Source organism: Pteropus medius, unplaced genomic scaffold (genome assembly GCF_902729225.1).
Source record: "Pteropus medius unplaced genomic scaffold, Ma_sr-lr_union100, whole genome shotgun sequence".
NCBI classification, from domain to species: Eukaryota; Metazoa; Chordata; class Mammalia; order Chiroptera; family Pteropodidae; genus Pteropus; species Pteropus medius.
In genome coordinates this window covers 8,417,262-8,436,483 of record NW_024349801.1, presented here as the reverse complement: position 1 = coordinate 8,436,483, position 19,222 = coordinate 8,417,262, and the positions used below count along the sequence as shown (strand labels likewise).

Below are 19,222 nucleotides of genomic sequence, written 5' to 3'. Positions count from 1 at the left end.
TTCACACATGTACCATTGGCCAAAGCAAGCCATATAATGAAGGATTGGGGAAATACCCTCCACCCATGATGAGGCCATTGCAAAAGTGTGGATGCAGGAAAGAGTGAAGACTCTCCCACCAGGACAATAAAGGTAGACAAAGGTCACACGAGGACAAGGCGACCAAAGAGAAAAAACAAGAATAATTTTGTCTGGTACCTATAAGAAACATTTCCACCCTGGAAATGACCTAAACTAACTGGAGAAGACCTTGAACTGGGGCATTATCTTTAATGTAACTTCATTAAGGGGTAAGAATCCTCTCTGCCTTCGTTTCTCTGCAATGCTTGCAGCTCTCCCTTCTTTTGAATGTCAGTTTTTTATTTGGCTTCAAGCAAGCTACCATCATGGTAGCAAGATGGCAGCTCGGATCAGAAGATACTCCCCCAATCACCTTTCAGTGATCCAAAATTGCCCACGGAAAAGACAAACCAAATGTGTCCAGGTAAATGGCATGTGTGGAATAGCTTACGGCTGCATTACTCTCCTCCAAGTACCAATCGTTATAGCAAGAATGAGATTACATTATCAGCTCCCCCTGAAATTTTTATTTTGTCGTATTTGTTACACAACAGGGTAGAGTTGATCCCACAAAGGAAAGCATAGATGCTCTTAGGAAGAAGAAGCGGGTAGGGGAAATGGAGAAAGCAGGCAACAAGTATCTACTAGAAGCAGCCAACAAACACATTCCCTGACCTTGTGGAGCTTACAGTCTAGTTGAGGTGAGAGTGATTAACGACTATACAAACATATCATAACAAACTGTGGTAAATTCTACAAAAAAAAAAAAGAGAGAGAAATGAAGCGGGTGCTATTGTGACAGATAATTGGAGGACTACTCTGTCTGAACAGAAGGCTGAGATGAAAGGGTGAGCAAGATAAACTAGTTGAAAGGGGATTGTATGCGGAGGACATAGGAGAGGATTGGTTAGAACATGCCAGGTGAGGAACAGGCTTTGGGACTACAGGGACCGTGACGCTGAAGGTTGCTGGGAGAGGGCCAGTGTGGCTGAAGCTCAGAGATCAGGAAGGACGATGTAAGCTATGGGACCAAAGGGGTCAGGAAGGCCTGATAAGCATGGCCCTCAAAATCTTTGTAAGGTGTTTGAGTTTCATCCCCAGAGAAGATGGAACCATTGAAACTCTTAAGCAGAGAAAGAACATAGTAATCTGACTTGTGTTTCTTTCACTCCCATGCAGTCTGGAGAATGGGTTGGAGTTGACAAGAGTGGAAACAAAGAGGAGGCAATAGTTGTGGTCCCGGCAAACAGAGATGGGGGCTTGGAGATGAAGCGAAATACTTAGATTGAGGGCTGTTTAAGAATTGACAGGACCTGGTGAAAAATAAGGGAGGAAGACCAGGTTGGTAACCTCATAACTCTTGACGTTGCTTTCCATGAAGGACATTCCGGTTTTTCTATGACCTTTATTTGATGGCCTAGGGAAGTCATGAATATTGCCTTGGCAGCAAAGAGTATACAATGGACTCCAAGCCAAAATTCATTGAACACTGCCACAGACCTTCTCATTCTGCCAGCACAATGTGGTGTGAACTACATGGGATTTTGAAATCACAGAGGCCTGGGTTCCAATTCCATATCTGACCCTCATTGGCTAGAGAACTTGGGTGACCTGTTTAAAGCTTATTGAGCATCAATTTCCATAAATTGGGGATTATAATACCCACTTCCCAGGGTGGTTTTAACTTGGGTCAATTTGATCAGATGATACATGTGAAAATGCAAAGGGTACAGGGCTATAAAATGCTCATTAATTTCATACAATTATAAGGAAAAGTTTTCTCTTATGGGAGTATATTCATCTAGCACATCGGTTTCTGACAGTGACTGGTTCTATATTTATTCATCCCCTAAAAGAAAAAATTGCTTCTTGGGTCTTTGTTGCAATGTTACATGCCTACAAATGTAGGGGACAAAAACCTTCCTTTGTGACTTGACAGTGAAGCCATTTCAAATGTAAGAGCACAAAGTATCCTATTTTGGAAACAGTTTTCTCCACTCAGAAAACCTGTCATCAATGACCTGTCACCTGTCTACAGTACTCTTTGACAAATCACACAGGTGTGGAAGCCACAGGGGAGCAAATGTTCAATGCCCAGTGGGATCAAAAGAGGCCAAGCGAGGGTCAAGGTCAATCCCAAGCATAGGCCTGGTGTCAGGAGGGCAGCATTTCAATTAGAGATGACTCAAACTGGTTAAGTAAAAAGAGAAATTCATTGACATGAAACAGAAAAGACCGGGGCTATGGCAGACTGAGGCCGTGGCTGGATTCTGGGACTTGAACAATGTCACCAGCTTCAATCCATCTTTTACTTCTGCTGTGTTGGCTACAACTCAGACAGGCTTTGCCCTCAAACCTCTCATGTTCAAGTACAGTAGAAAAAAGAGAAATTCTCTTCCACGTAACTCCTAGGCAAGTCCAGGGCTTCACTCTGATTGGACCAACTTGGGTCACATGTTCATCCTTCAGTCATTTGGATAGAAGGACAGAGCTATGTCTATATAGGCTGATATAGAGAGATGGGACCCCTGGACTGAGAATGGAGAAAGAGATGAAGCTCCTCCCCAAATCAGGGACTATCATAGAAAGGATGCTGAGAATTCCCTCTAGAAAGGTACAAGGGATCCCTTCACCAGGTCTTAATTGCTTTCCCATTGCAGCTTCACAAGTTTGGCTCCACCTCAAATGACGATCCTCGAAATCACACACATCCACTTAATATTTTGCACTGGTATCCCCACTTTACACTTTAAAACATCTGCCTCCTCTGCTAGTCCCTCTACGCTTCGAACTAACCATCAGCAGAGGGAATATAGCTTTCCAGAGGAATCCGATTTCTAGATATTGACATCTGTTCTTATTCCATTCACCCCTTCTGCTCCATTCTTCACCCTCTCTGGACCACTGGATGCCCCTGGAAGCTGACTTACATGGATCACCAGGGCTCCCTTACTGAATTCTTTTCCTGTTGCTGCTGTAACAAATGAAGACAAACTTATTGGCTTAAAAAAGCACTGGCTTATCCTCTTACGATTCTAGAGGTCAGAAGTCCAAAATGAGTCATGCGGAACTAGAATCAAAGTGTCAGCAGGTCCAGCTCCTTCCGGAGGATCCTGGGGAGCCTGGTCCTTTCCAAAATCTAGAGGTCACTGGCATTCCTCGGCTCTTGGCTATTTCCGTTATCTCCTTCTCTGACCATTCCTCTCCTGCCTTCCTCTTTCCCGGATAAGGACTTGTGAATCCATTGAGCCCAAACCTGAAAAGACCTTCTTTCAACCCCTAAAAATGCCATATATTTCTTCCTTCCTTACCCCACTAACTTTCTTAAACAAGTGTTCTGCACACATGTACATGAGGTACCTCGGAATCTGGTTTCTTCCCCCTGAAAGCTTCTGAAACTTCTCCTTTGAAGGTCACTCAGGACATCCTATTTCTCGGTCCTCATGTCTCTGACTCCCCTGGCAACTCCTCCTCCACCACTTGACTCTGAAATGTGGAACTTCACCTTTGCCTTGCCTCCATTCTTGTCAGTTCTTTACACATTCGGGCCCCTGATGAACTAATCCCACCCTGCCTCTCACTTCATCGCACATCATCATCTGTGAGCTCAATCCTTTGGAAGCTCAGAGCCCTGTCTGCACCTGCCCATTGGTCATCTCCACCTGGACTGTCCACAAAGCCCGCATACCTGCCAGACAGAACTCCTCTTTCATCCACTGTTCCCTTCCCCATGATGCCAAATTTCCATCTGGGACATTCCTGACATTTTATGAATGTGGCTCCACGGGGCTAACACTCAGGATGCTGTGGATGCTGCGCTTACCTCCTGGCTCCTCTTCCTGTGGTGCAGCTGTGTGCTGCCCTCAGATGGATATGCTGCCTGGACGATGGTGGACCATGTAAACTGGCAGTTCCCAGGCACAGCAGCAGCACAGCCAACTCACGCAAAGGAGGGTTTTAATGACACAGACTGCCCGGCCTCGCCCATGACCCACTATATTAGAATCTCTAGAGCTAAAACCCAGGCATCTGTATTTTACCCAGTTACCCAGGTGATTTACATATGGCACTTGGGAAATCTTGGTTTAAACAGCCTACAGAAGAGAGACAGGGCCCCACTTCTACACTAGATTTTCTATTTCATTAAATAAAGAAAAATAAAGCAAAACAGTTTCTAATCTTGTAGATTACATCCACTGCACTTATTTGAGGTGGTATTTGCTTGATGGACATTAAATAGATATACATGTAATTAAGCTACTGTGTCCATCTCAATTGACCCATGTGGCAACAATAGCGAGTTCACAGATCACAGCAAATAGAGAAAGGGGATTATTAGGGTGAAAGGGAGGAGAAATGAAGAAATAGAAAGGTTTCAAAAAGATAATTATAAACTCTCAATTTTTCAACAAAACAAAAAACTTCCTTAATAAGGTAAACAGAATTCAGGACGAGATTTCAAGACATACAAGATCTGTGTCCAAGTTGGCCAGCCCCTTTCTAACTAGCTTTTCATTTGTCTCAACTTTGTTAGCCTATTTTGTTTTCCCAAGATTACCAGATACAATTTCCCTTCGTGAGCAACTCAGAAGCTTGAGAATGGTCTCAGGCTGGTGTACAACTTGTTCTACATTTTGAAGGTAATATTCTATCGACCACTTTTTAAAGAGCTCTATCCAAACTTTTCTCTCTATAAATAACCCAAGTGGACTGTGTTGCCTGTTTTCAGTCTCTCAGAAAAAAAAATATTCTATGCTCCTTTCTAATTTCCATGGTTATTCTTCCTCCAGAGTTTAGACAAAAGAGAGGGGGTAAATTTTAGCACAGCTAATCTTAGCGCCTCTGATTTTTCGACTCTAACCAACTCCAAACTTCAGAAATGGGAGCTGAGGTTGCCTGGCACTGGTTAGCACATAGATCAGTCTTTCTCCTGCTGCCAGGCTCTGGAAAATGGTCAGGGGCATTGTCTCAGTCCACTCAGGCTACTATAACAAATATACCATAGACCACCACACTGCCCTATCTTCTAGAAACAGTGATGGGTCCAGGAATGGGCTTGAGACCCAAGAAGGACCAATTAGGAATCTTTCTTGAATTAGTGTCTAGCCATTGGAGAGAGAATTCCCTTCCCTGTTGGGTTGTCAGGCCGGAATACAGGGCCATAGGCTCTCAGTGTGTTGCTGACTGTCTAATTAAGCCAATATTTACAGAGAAGCTGAGCTGATAGAGATGGTGCTCTACAATATCACTTGAGCCTCTGTATCCAACCTTGCCTGAAACACCCAGACTTCCAAGTTACATGAACTAATGAATTATATGGGGTAGACCTGAATTCAAACAGTAGCCTAGATCAAAATCCAGACAATTCTCAACCAGGAACAGAGGCATCTCTGCCAACCAGCAGACTCGTGATCCATAAAAATAAATGCTTGTTGTGGTAAGTCACTGAGTTTGGGGGTGTTTTCTTATGCAGCATTATCGTGGCAATAGCTAACTAAGATTCTCGTTAAGCTGGTAAGATGTAAACCTAGAGTCGTTTGTGGTCATTGCCCCCAAATAAAAGAAGAACCTACCTGGAAATGAAGCCAACAGAAAGAAAGGCAAAGCCAAAAGATAGAAATAAGTGGTGTTTATATTTAAATGTAAATGATAATTTCAATAGCTGAATTTGTCCAACTCCCAGATTATTCAGTTATCAATTCAAAAAATTTCCAACAAAGTTTTATTGAGCACCTATTACGTAAGAGGTCTCACTCAGAAGGTAACATATTAGTAAAAAACTTGAATGAGTCAGCAGTCCAGGCAAAGGGAACACAAAACGCAAAGGCCCTGAGGTGAGACTAAGCCTGGCATGTTGAAGGAGCCATGAGGAGGACATTGTGGATGAAATCGAAAGGAGAACAGAATAGCAGAATACAAGGCTAGAGATTTTACTGGGGTGAACAGTGCCCCTCCCACAAATTTTCCTGTCCACCCAGGACCTCAGAATGTAACCACATGTAGAAATAGAATCTTTGCAAACGTTATTAGTTGAGATGAGGCCATACTGGATTAGGGTGGGCCCTAAATCCACTGACTGGATTTCCTTGTAAGAAAAGACACACAGGAGGACACACAGAGGGTAAGGCCATGTGAAGTTGGAGGCAGAGATTGGAATAAGGCAGCCACAAGCCAAGGAACACCAAGGATTGCCAGAATCACCAGAAGCTTAGATGCATAGGAAGATGCATGAGACAGTTTCTCCCTCAGAGCCTTCAGAGGAAGCTTGGCTCTGCTGACACCTTAATTTTGTACTTCTGGCCTCCAGAACTGTGAGAGAATAAAATTCTGTTTTAAGTTACCCAGTTTGTGGCACATTGTTACTGTAGCTCTAGGACGTGAATAGAGAGAGGCAATGGGAGACACCTGTATTGAAGGATTTAGGACAGAGGAGATACATGATCTGATTTCCATGTTAGCAGGAAATCACCTGTAGAAGGAACAAGAGCATAAGCATTTATGAGGCCACTGCAAAAATCCAGGCAACAGTGGTAACCTATACAGTGTACTGAGAGTTGGATTCTGGACAGATCCAGAAAGTAGCACCAGCAGGATTTGCTGCTGATTGGGTGTGGGATACAAGGAAAGGAAAGGCATCAAGAAAGAAGGCAGGGTTTTTGGCCTGAGTTACATGAATGGCGGTACTGCCATTAATCAAGATGGGAAAATGTAGCAGGGCAGGATCTAGTGTGCTGGGGGATGCTGAGAGCTCTGTTTGGACAGGCTACGTTTTAGAAACCTACTAGACATCTAAGTGGAGACACTTTAAAGGCAGATGAGTTTTCCAGAGCGAAGTTCAGGGGAGTAGTCCAGGCTGGGGATATAAATTTGAAAGTCATCAGCGCCACAAGGATGGATTAGAACTATGAAGGTGGATGTGATCACCTAGGAAGAATATGGACAGAAAAGGGAAGAGGTCCAAGGCCTGAGCTCTGGGGGACTTCAACCTTTAGAGAGCTAAAGAATGACTGACACTCAGCAAAGAAGGCAGGCCATCCAGAAATGGGAGAAGGATCAGGAAAGAAGGTTGTCTATGAAGCCCAGAGAAGAAAGCATATCAAGGAGAATGATCAGCTGAGTCAAATACTGATAGGGCAGGTCAGATAAGGACTAATAAAAGCCATTGGATTTAGCCTCAAGCTCACTGGAAACCAGGAGAGGTAAGTAAAGTACAAAACCCTGATGATGATGGCCTCAAGAATGAGTGGGATGAGAGAAACTGGAAGCAGCAAGTATGGACAAGTCTTTGATGAAACTCCTTGAACCCATCAAGTTTTTATTTTTCCTTAAGTTACTGTGAATTGCTTTCTGTTGCTCATGACCCTCCCCCCAAAAAAGTCCAGACTAATGGAGAAGGGAGGCAGGAGGCAAAAGAAGATTATGAACACCTACAATGTGCCAGGAATTTCATATACATTGTCTTGTTTAATTTTAACTTTATATAATAACCCCCCAAAAAAGGTATTCTTTATCCCCATTGTTTAGATAAAGAAACCAAGGCTCAGAGAAATTAACTATCCTTCTATTCAACCTTGCATTCCAACCCAAAGCTGCACTTTTTCTTAGCCAAAAGGCCAAAAAGTGATCAAACTCCAATCTGACTCTAGATCCTACAGCACAGCAATGGGGAAACAACTACTATTGAAGGAACCAGGTCACCAAGGCCCTACTTTTGCATTAACGTGTATACCAGTTGTTTTCAAATTTCAGAACCACCTGGAGGGCTTGCTGAAACACAGGTTACCAGTCCCCAGATCAACATTGAGTAGGGGAGAGGATTTCTTAACAAGTTCCAGGTGATGCTGATGCTGCTGGCCCAAGGGCCACACTTTGAGAACCACAGATCTGTACCATCACACAACCTTGCTCAGGCCCAGGTGCCTGAAGAACCCCATTCAGAACTCAGATCTTATTTCTAGGCTACCGGGGGAACCTCACAGCATTAGACCGAAATCCTTTGGCCTCTCCTTTTGAATCCCTCCTGAGACCTGGCACTGGGCAGTCACATAGCAGGCACTTAGTTTAAAATATCTTGTGTTAAAAAAAAAAAAAATTCTTGTATTCAGAAAGACTCCCCATATTTACCATCACGTAGCTTATAATCATGATTTTCAATATGAGACGTAGAATTCCTTGAATTCCACTATTTCAGGAACACAGCTTCTTGGGAAAGTTGATCAGTGCGTAATCTAAGGGGATTGTTCTTCCTAACTCCTGCAGGCCAGGCTGCTACAGACAGGTCTATCCTGAAATTCATGTCCATTTCTTCTGGTTTGCAGCCTCTGTGGGATGATATGGAGAACAACCCATCGGTATCTCACCCAAACCTTGCCCAGGCCCCCTCGAGCTGAACAGCCCACCTCTCTGACACTTTCTGCCCAGACCATAGTGTATCTTCTGTTCCTCTATGAACCTATCTATCCTCACCCAGACAAGGAGTGAGCCTGGGTCTCTTTGGGGTGTTTGAATCAATAGGAGAGCAAGTAGGACTGAACAGTACATTGATCTTGGAGTTGAACACACTTGGATTCTATTCCAAACTCTGCCAAGTAGTAGCTGTGTTCTCCCAGGCAAACTCCTTGCCCTTCCTCATCCTCAGTTTCCTCTTTTATAAAACAGACACAAATAGAAAAATATCTCATAGTCTACTAGTGTTGATTATCGAAACTATGTGTTAAATGCCAAGAATAGAGAATGGTTTATTAATCAAGTTGTTTATTCATTCATTTAACAACATTTGTTGAGCACGTATTATGTTCCAGGCACTGCACTAGGAGCTGGGGATTCAGCAGTGAAGAGAGCAAACAAAAATTTCTGCCTTCCTAGAACTTAGGGTCTGGTGGAAGCAGTCAAACAGTCAGTGGAAAATAATAATTATTATTACATGACATTAAAAGAAGCTGGTTGTTGGAGAGGGGATAGGGACCACGTTGGCAGGAGGTAGCAATTTCCAACAGGGTGGTTAGAGAAGGACTCATGGAGATGTTCTTTGAGGATGACTTGAAGGAGATGAGGAGGTGAGCTGTGAAAATCCCTGGGGCAAGAGAAGCGCAAGCACAAAAGCCTTTGGACAGGGGCATTCTGCATGGGTGTGAAGGTTAGCAGAGGCCTCTGGGCCAGAGAGGAGTGTGTAAAGAGAAGAGGATTAGCGATGAGGTCAGGGTGTAATTTTTATTAATGGAAGTTATAAAACAAAGGTAAATCACAGCTGCTCTAAGTCTATTCACCTAGTCACCTAAAAGTCACGTTTTTAATAACTACAACATTTACACATGACACAACAGCCCTCTATTAGCATATTTGTGTGATGGGATCTTTCCTTATATTGCCAATTGTAATTAAAAACACCCTTCACTAATACCAACGAAACCTAGATTCTCAAAGGGTGGAACTGAAAAATGAATCAGTGAATGAGTGAATGAATGAATGAATGAATGAATGAGATTCTCAGTGACTTTCCACCTGGGAAGGGGCAACTGGATCTCTAAACTCTTATTCTCAGACCTGTCTTCCTTTTGGAATCCGTCACGACCACTAGCATAGTGGCCACGAGGGGGCGTTGTTTCCCACTTAACGGCCTTCTGCCCTTGATGTGGAGCCACAGTGCTTCTTTAATGGCCCTTAGCACAGAGGAGTCTAGTCTGAAGCATGTCATCAGGGTTTGCAAACACTAGGGGAGAGCAAAAGGGTAACTAAACGTAGGCATCCATTGGAAATGGGATCATCTGGGGCTCTAGGCCAGCCCTAGAATCCAGCTTACACCAGCCTCTCTGAGGTTGTTCATTTCACACATCTCTATTGGGTGAATACCATGTGCCAGGCACTGTGCTTGGCAGTGGGAATATATGTTTAATAAATATAATAAATATATAATAAATATAAAATAAGTATCAGATCTATGATACTTAACCAAGAAACGAATAATAACTCCATAGTGGAATGATTCAGTAAAAGAAATAAAGAAGGTATGATAATAGAGAATATCAGAGGCAATTTGGGATGGCCAGGGAAGAACTCTCTGAAGAATAACCTTTAATCTGAGACTTGAAGAGGAGCAGCTAGACTTGCACAGATAAAACAAAGATGATACCGGGCAGGGGGAGAGCCTGCATGATGAGCCTGAGTGGACCAGGGCCTTGATGTGTTAGAGAACCAGGAGCTGGGCCCAAGGTGCTGCTCAGTGAACAAGGGAGAGGGGGCCAGGCCACATGACATGGAGTTTGGGCTTGGTTCCAGGCCTGTAGTGAATGCTACTGAAGGTCTTTAAGCAGAGGAGTTCCTAAATGGCCACAACAAGATCTCCCATCACACGGTCTTACAGTGTGACTTGCACAGGCCCCCACTGAGAATGTTTCCACCTCCTGAGTTGGAGTGGGGGCTGGGACTGCTTTCCCCAGGGGAAATGGTGCTATGTGACTCTGGAAGACAGGTTGTCCAAAGGATACAGCTCTGCCCAGTTTGTCCCTTTCAGGATGCTTGCTCTGGGGACACGAGCATCATGCTGTGAGAAAGACCAAAGGAGCCCAGGTAGAGAACTACATGGAGAGAAACCGAAGCCCCCAGCCAACGGATGACATCAACTGCCAAACAGATGCATCGAGAAGCCTCCAGACGACCCCGGTCACCAGCCTTGTGGAGCCATCCCAGCTGAGGCCCCAACACTGGGGGAGAGAGACAAGCCGTCCCCATTGTGTCCTTTGGAATTCCTCCCCTGTAGAATCTATAAACTTTAAAAATGTTTGTTTGACACCACTAAGTTGTGGAGATCGTGTAATGCAGCATTAGGAAACCAAAACAAAGGGCCATGTAGAGCATGAACTAGCCAGGAGGAGGAAGAAGAACGGTGGAAGCATTTTCCCAGACATTTCAGTTCCTTGAAGTCTAGATGAAAAGAACAAGGCTCTGAAATCAAACGAGGCTCTCTTTCTCCCCATCTGAGAGGAAACTTCCTAGCCCCGGCTTCCTGTCTGAGGACCCCGCCTGACCCCGAGATGCTAGACCTAGGGCAGCACCGTGGAGGGAGCAGCCTACCGGGGCACTGAGATGGGCACGACCTCATCTTTCCGGACCATAGAATAAACAGAACACGGCGCAGTCACTCAAATGGCCTTGCCCAGCACACGTGACAGGGAGCCACTTCGCTACTTTCACTCTTGAACACTTTCAATTTATTTGTCCAAGGACACGTCCACCTTAATTTCATGTCTGTAACAGGCATTAGTCGAAATTAATTCACTTTTCCATAATATGTTGGGCTTTGTCCCTTCAGTGTGTTTTTGCTTCCTTTTAAATGTTGTTTGCTATTTTGCCTACTTTTAGCATTTTAAAGACTTTTTAAAGCCATTTTATCTGAGTACATCTATCTTAATTGGCTGAAAATCTTTGAAATGCTAGAATGTACCAAGAAAAATGCATCCATAATAAAGAGCTGCTGCTGGCCTTCAAGGAGCAACACCCTGGGTTCAGTGTCTAATCTTTGTGATGAGAAATTCAAAATCCAGAACGCAAAACTCATCCTTTGTGGCAAAAAAATGAATAAATCTAATTTTTCTTATATTAATGCAAAATAAACATATGTCGATGTTAGAAAGTTTAGAAAATACATAAGCCACAAGACAAAGGAAGAGGAGAAGGAGGAGGAGGAGGAGAGATGGTAAAGAGGAGCGGGGAAGGAAATTAGAAATAACCACTATCATTACCAAGAAAGTTATAATGTCTCATTAACACGTCCTGGTAACCTATGAGGTCTTAATATGATCATTTGGTGCCAAGCCAATCTCTCTCTTGTTTTGGTTCATTTATTCATTATACAAACATTTATTAACCACCTACTATGTGCCAGACTCTGGAGTAAGCAATGAAGCTACAAAAATGAATAGGCAATTATGACACAGCCTGATACCTGCCATGATGAGAAATATAAAGGACACTATAGGGATGAACGAGAAGGCCCCCAACCCTGTCAGAAGAGATGTCTAATCAGACATAATGGATGGGTAGGAATTAGCCAAGCAATGGGAATAAGGTATGAGAGCTGGGTTGGGTGGATGTGCAGAGAGTGTTCCACACATTGGAGGAACTAAAAGGTTCATATGGTTGGAGCCTAGATTGAAAGGAAGAGAAAACTAGGACATAAAGCCATGAACTCATCAAGGTGAGTTCATGAAGAACCTTTATCCTGAGAAAATGCTGAGTGTGATTGGATTTGAGGAGGGGCGAGACCAAAGGCAGGGAGGCAAGTTAGGAGGATTCTTCACTCACCAGCCCTGGCTAGAGACAGTAGAGGATAGTAGAGGGGAGAAGAAGAGAAGAGACAGGTTGGAGAGACATTTAGGAGGCAGAATCATCAGGACTCGGTGAGTAACTGGATATGAGGGTAAAGGAAAGAGAGAAATTGAAGGTTACTCATGGGTTACCACTTAAACAGGTAGATATATTCATGGTATCAGTTGTTAAGAGAGATGACCCCAGGGAAGGGGATGAGTTCAATGTTTGACACATGGAGCTCTAGGTTTCTATAGGATCTCCAGCTGAAGCTAAACGGCGTAGAGGATGAGGGGGTGAATGTCGTTTGTGTTTCTGTCATTTGTGGCTGGTTTTCAGGCTGAATAACATCTGTCTCTATCAAACTTCTCTTTATTGGCAATTAGCTGTTTCTCTGCTTGGATACTGGGTTTGGGACTCTGGTCCTTACCTAATTCCGAAGCAAATGATTACAAAGAGAAAAACAAATTAAACGACTTGTTGTTTTGTCTACACAGCATCAACATCCAAACCAAACCAAACAAACAAACAAACAAACAAAACTACGCTGTGGATTCCCATAGGCATTTGGGCTCTTACACTCTCCACCAACAGCATCTGCCAAGCCAAGGATGTGCCCCACTGCCACCCTATCCGGGGACCAAAAGACCCATGTCACCAGGTCTGTATTCTTTTGGGAGTCAGGAGGTCACATTTCTGAGTTAATATGACTCAGGTTAGGCTGAGAATAACAACCCATGAGGACAACCCTGCATATTCCACACTGGCTGAAGACTCAGCTCCTGGTGGTGGCAACAAGGCATCTCATAAGGAATTAAAAAAGATTAAAGATATGAAAAGAGGCTGTCAGGTCTCAGGAAACAGGCTCAGGAGATCTGACAGTGTTTCACTCAAATGACAGCCCATTAGTGGTACCTTCTTGTGCCAAGTAGCAGTCTTATGTCTGTTCCTTTGAATCTCTCCTCCTCCTGAATCTGGGAGAGATGCTCCATCAGACTGAGCCCTGCCTCTCTAGCCTGGACTGTCAAAGTGCACCACAGGCAGATCCTTCATAACTGGCAGGGCTAAGTCCCCATGGAGAATCTAGACATTTCTGAACCCTCCACAGCACGGGTTGGGTTCATTTTTCATCTAGATCTTCAGCATCTTTGATGCTACAGCCCAAAGCCTTTTTAGTGGCTCCTTTGCCCCTGTCTCAAGGTCTGCCTTCCTAACTCATTTCCCACTGCACCAGGAGGAGAACATGGGTAGCTTCTTTAATGGATTTATGTGATGCATGCCTTCGTAGCTTCAGGAAAAGGAACAAAAAGTTCTCTGCTCATCAGTTCATCCGTCCATCCACCCAGCCGTTCATTTAATAAAATATTTATCAAGCACTATGTTCTGAGGATACAAGAGTAACAAAAACTGACATGGCCCTTGCCCTCGTAAAGGCTATAGTCTAGTGGCAGCAATAGGTATCAATCCTAGGGCTCGAGGATGCTGTTCCTGTTTAGTAAGGCATCCCACCAAGTGAAATAGAAGACAGGGTCTCATGCATCTCCGGCTGTGACCCCCAGGTTCTTTGTCACATACCCCCCTTCCCATAGGGTACAAGAGTCCTTACACAAATCAGGTCCCTTGAGCATTCTACTTCCCTCACACATCTCCAAGAAAGCTATGCAAACTCGATCCTAATAATAACCTGGACAAGGAATTGGAAATAATCTATCAGCTGCTTTAAGAAGTTTGCCAAGGAGAATGTTTGATTACTTAAGTATTCGACTAATGTAAAAACAAACTTCCTTGAATTCAAAGTAATGTTTACTCTCAGTGTGCCAAGGCATCCCACTCGGGGAGATGCCACCTCACATCTTCACCCTGCTCACTGTTGCTGCATCCCTGCTGTACCAGGCATTCACCCTTGTCTCCAGGAGAATATGTTTAATTTCCAGTTATTTTATTGCTGCCACTAATGATTAAAATGCCATTAAAATTGAGAGCTCACAGCAAGAGAACTCTCAGGATTGTGCCATGTTATCCAAGATACCCAGAATTTGGCCAATAGTGGTGGAAGATGATGTATTGACAAATGTCAGACGGTCTATGAAAGGAGAATGAATAAACACATCGAGTATGCTTTTTAGAATTCTATATGCAAAAGGAATTGCTAAGTAAAATCTTCTCGACAGATGTGATTGCAAAGGAAAAGATTGGCTGATAGACTTAAATGTTTAAGAGTCAAAAATTTTAGAAAGAGAGATGTCATAAAACTAAAAATACAAGGGTTAAAGTGGAAAGGGGGATAAACAAACTGTGCTAAGGCTATGCAATGGAATATGACCCAGCAATGAAAAATAACACAACGCGAGGAATCCCAAATGTGTTATGCTAAGGGAAAGCAGCTAGACTCAGAGGCGACACAGTGCATGTTTCACTTATGTGACATTCTGGAAAAGGCAAAACTATGCGGCAGAAAAACAGATTGGTGTTCACCAGAGTCTGGGGTTGGGAGAAGAGGTTCACTGAAAAGGCCCATGAGGGCGTTTGGGGGGTAATAGAATTGTTCTTGATTGCAATGGTGGTGACACAACCATATGTCAAAATTGTTTGTCAGAACTTCTAAAAGAGTGGAGCTTTACTATGTAAATTTTACCTTATTTTTTAAATTTAAGTATGAAAAAAACACATGAAAATATTTAGATTAAATGTGTCAAGCCCTGAGGTAATTCAGATTTATATGGATACTTCAAGACTCAATAAATTTATAAGTAAAGGATAAAAATAGATCATTTATATGGGCCAATACAAATGGTAAAAAAGCATAAGGAAAAAAATCCATGCTATTAAATTTTAATGCAGGCTAAAGCAATCTTGACATATTTTAAAACTACCCAATTTGGCAAAATTTCACAAAATAAACAATAGGTAATGGGGGCCAAGTTGGAGTGCAACTAGAACCTCATTCATTACAGGTGCCGTTATACATTAAGATGACCTCCTTGGAAAGCAATACATATTATAAAACATTCCCAATCATCTTATTCCTGGAAACTTACACTAAGGAAATAATTCAACAAAAGCAAGAAGTTATATTTTACAAATATGTTTATTACTTTCTCAGCCATTACAGGAAAATAACAACTAGAAACTACTACTAATGTCCGGCACTAGAGAACTACATTGCAAATTATGACATGTCCACTAAAAGTGACATCTGGAACACTGAGGAGAATTAAAAAATGCTAATGATGTAGTTTTGGGTAAAAAAAAAAAAGATACAAAATTATATGTACAATAGTTTTTCACCATAAGCAAGAACTAAATTTTATTCCCTATAAACAAGAACATCTCATATGTTTCAAAATAGCAGGAGAAAATAATATTTGGAAAACGAATATAGGGGTTATGTTGAATTCCATTTCTCTTCTGCTTCTTTCCCCTTACCAGCTACATAGGAAAGCCACACCTTCTAAGCTTTGGGTCCTTCATTTGTAAATTGAGGTAAATAACAAGTTTAAAGTTTTAAAAAATAATAACAAGTGAAAACACTTACTAAGCTATAATGTACCATATAATGTAACAAAATGTTGCAATTACCAGGAAATAGCAAAAACTTAAGGTAATGGTTCAACAGGAAGTTGGAAGACTAACAAATAGCAGGGCTAATGACAAGATTTTAAACAACTTCAGGTTTGGATGTTTTTAAATCAAAGTGATGAGCCTTTGTGCAACAGGGTGTCATGGACAGAACAGAATTTCAGGAATTCCAGATTAATAGGTTAAGATAGTGACTGAAATTGCATCTCAAAATTTCCTAAGCCTAACATCTAACACAATGAGCAAAATAGTTAGACCAGCAAAAAAAAAAAAAAAAAAAGTAATAGCAACCAAAGGAGATCAAAATTATAAACTAAGGAGAGATCAATTAAGGGAAAAGAACAATTTTGGAGCAAAGCAAAAAGTAAAACATGGCATGGCTCTCAAGCCATCTTCATCCCCCTATGAATCAACAAAATCCGGAGAAATTTTAGTTAATTCCCCAATGCTTATCTTTTTCTCTTCTGATACAAAGATAGGGCAAAAGGCTGCTGGGGAAAAAATAGGGAGAGGGCAGGAAACAACAGAGAAAAGTGATTGGAGAGAAAGGTAAACTCCAAACCTATGTGCTGAGTTGGAAAATAAAACACGAGGATGCCTACTCCCCAAGGAAATGGGTATACATCCCCCAACTGAGCAGAGTGAACCTTGATCCAGGATGTTTGGCGTAATTTAGAAGAGAAAAAAGAGCCCAGGTGATTCTAACAGAAAGCATTTTTGCCAGGCTGATCGCTCCCTCCATCATGCCCCCAGGCCACAGATAAGTGGATGGAACATAACATACCTAACCCTCAATGAATAGCTTAGAGAGGAAAAAAATCTGGTTTCAGGTAAGTTAGAAAGCAAGTCAAGAAGTCATTCATACTATATAATTGCAAATTGAATGTCTGGTTAGAGCTGCCCCAGCATAAGCAAGATAAAAAGAAGTGTCATAGAAAGTATGTAGACTTCTGCAAAAAAGGAAGGAAGGGAGGGAAGAAGGGAGGGAAGGAAGAAGGAAGGATATATAAAACAAAGAACTCAACCAAGAAGAAAGCATGGAAAAGAGAAAGTCCTTATAACTACTTCATACTGTACAGCAACAAATAAAAACATGAATCTAATAAAATAAGAGCTCTGAACAGGATAATAAAACAACAGTGTAAGATTTTCTAAGTAGAGACTAAAGAACTAAGGAAACAAATTGAGGACCAAAACAACAGTATTATGGAACTAATAATTCAGGACAGCAAAGAATGAATAGATCTTGTGCTGAAAATTGAATTCCTGAAATAAAAGGTTTGAATTACAATTAAAATGACAAACATCTTAAAACTGTTAGAGAGAAACTAATAGATATGGAAGACAAAAATTATACAACATATGGATATTTAAATTCCTTAAATTGATTATCCAATGGTTTTGAGAAGATAAACTTAAAAACATAATACAAATAATTTTCCTGAAGTAAAGAGAAGAACGACTTTTCAGCTCTAAAGGGCACAATTCATTGCAGGAAAATTATATTAAGAATGCTCAATACCAAATATATCTGTTAAGCTGGGATGACATGGAATCAAAAAAGAATTCTTCCAACATTCAGAAACAAAGATAATTTACCGAAAAGGAAAAAGAAAAAGAATCTAGCTATCCTCAAACAATTCCATAGTGGCACTCAATGCCAAAAGAGAATGGAATGCTGCCTACAGGGTTCTAAATGAAAGTATCTCTCAGGAATGTTATACCCAGCCCATGAAGCTGTTCAAGCAATAGAGGACCCATAAATCATTCTTGAAACAATGACTTCAAAATGAAATGCAAACAATTGAGAGATGACCTTAAATAAATAATTCAGAAATGTAAAAGAAATGGAAAAAAGGGTTGGTGATGAACACTGAGTTTTTTTAAATATAGAACAAACAGTAAAGAACTATGGGACATAAATTTATATAGCTGAACGTGAATGCTATAAACCTGAAAAAATTTTAAATATCAGGAAATGGAGAATAGAAGGAAATGCAAATGTTAATGCTCTCATCTTTCTTAGCAAGAATTAATTATACTAGCTAAAAATTGAACCTTGTAGCTTTTTAAAACCTCCAACCACTTAATTCTCATTCTATCTTTCTCTCTCCCTTTCCCTTCCTCCCTCCCTCCTCTTTCTCTCTCTCTCTCTCTCTCTCTCTCTCCCCACTCTCCCTCTCTCTCTCCTTCACCCCTCTTTCCTCCCTTTTTAAAGGAATATTTTATCATATCTCTTGTGGTAAAGGCACATAAATTTAAAATTCAACGATTCTTCCATTTCACTATAATTTCTTATATTGAATTCAAATAAAATTATTAAATACTTTTTAATAAAAACGGCACATTCTTATAAAATATTTATAGCTATCTTCTGTTTATATATACAAGTACACTAATACATAATAAAAATATGTGCATGTATAACTAAAAATATATTGCATGTAGTGTTCAGCCAGCGTTAATGATGGTTATTTCAAAGTGGTGGGATTTTTTTCCTTTTTTCATATGTGAATTTTTCTGCATCTTTTGATCTCCTTAAAAGCAAGGATCACATTGTCTCTTTAAAAAGATAATAGATGGGTTGTATTATTAAGTTCTGATACCAGAAGCGACTATGCCAAGATGTTAAAGGAGGAGAGGAAAAGAGGAAGGAGGGGCAGGGTGTCAGGTGGACAGAGCACAGAGGAGGGAAAGGAGAAGGGGACCAGAGAGAGGAGACGGCCGGAAGGAGGGACAAAAGCAGGGGAAGTGAAGGGAGACCAGACAAGGCAGCGCAGAGGGAGGAAGAGCAGAGAACAGCAGAGAACTGGGGAAAGGGAGGGGAGCGGAGGGAGGACAAGAGGGGAAGGGGAGGGCCCCAGGGCTTCGGAGAGAAGCAGGAAGCGCTGCCTGGACATGGAAAAAGCCTGGCCGCATGCTGACCTACTTTTTCTTAGGTAGGTCTGTTTGCTGCCAAAGCTACTGTGGAGACAGCCCAGTGCCTGGGTGAAACTCACAGACTCGGGAGGAAGCCAACCCGGATTCCTCCACTGCTTCCTCCTCCGCGCTGAGAGCTGTCAGTTTCATCCGCTGAGGCTTCCCCGGGAAAGGGGGAATCCCTTTGCAGACTCCTGAGACAGCCTTCGCAGAAAAGATCAGTGAGTCTAGTCTGTTAATCCTGAGTCACCCACGAGATCTCTGGCCAGAGAGCAGGCTCCCTTCTCTCTGGAAGCGGACTAGACCTTCGTGCTCTGGGACCCTGCCTCTCCAGTCGATGTCCCCTCCAGGTCCCTCCAGG

The 19,222-nt window shown here is 42.1% G+C and overlaps 1 protein-coding gene across 3 annotated transcripts in view; it reads right to left on the bottom strand.

The window, feature by feature from the left end:
* Positions 1-19,222, bottom strand: part of CMC2 (C-X9-C motif containing 2) — a 106,639-nt gene that overhangs the window by 46,041 nt on the left and 41,376 nt on the right. For all 3 annotated transcript variants that reach the window (XM_039888832.1, XM_039888831.1, XM_039888830.1), the window contains exon 2: positions 8,185-8,381. The gene's annotated coding sequence lies outside the window, so the exon portion shown is untranslated. The remainder of the gene's footprint in view (positions 1-8,184; positions 8,382-19,222) is intronic.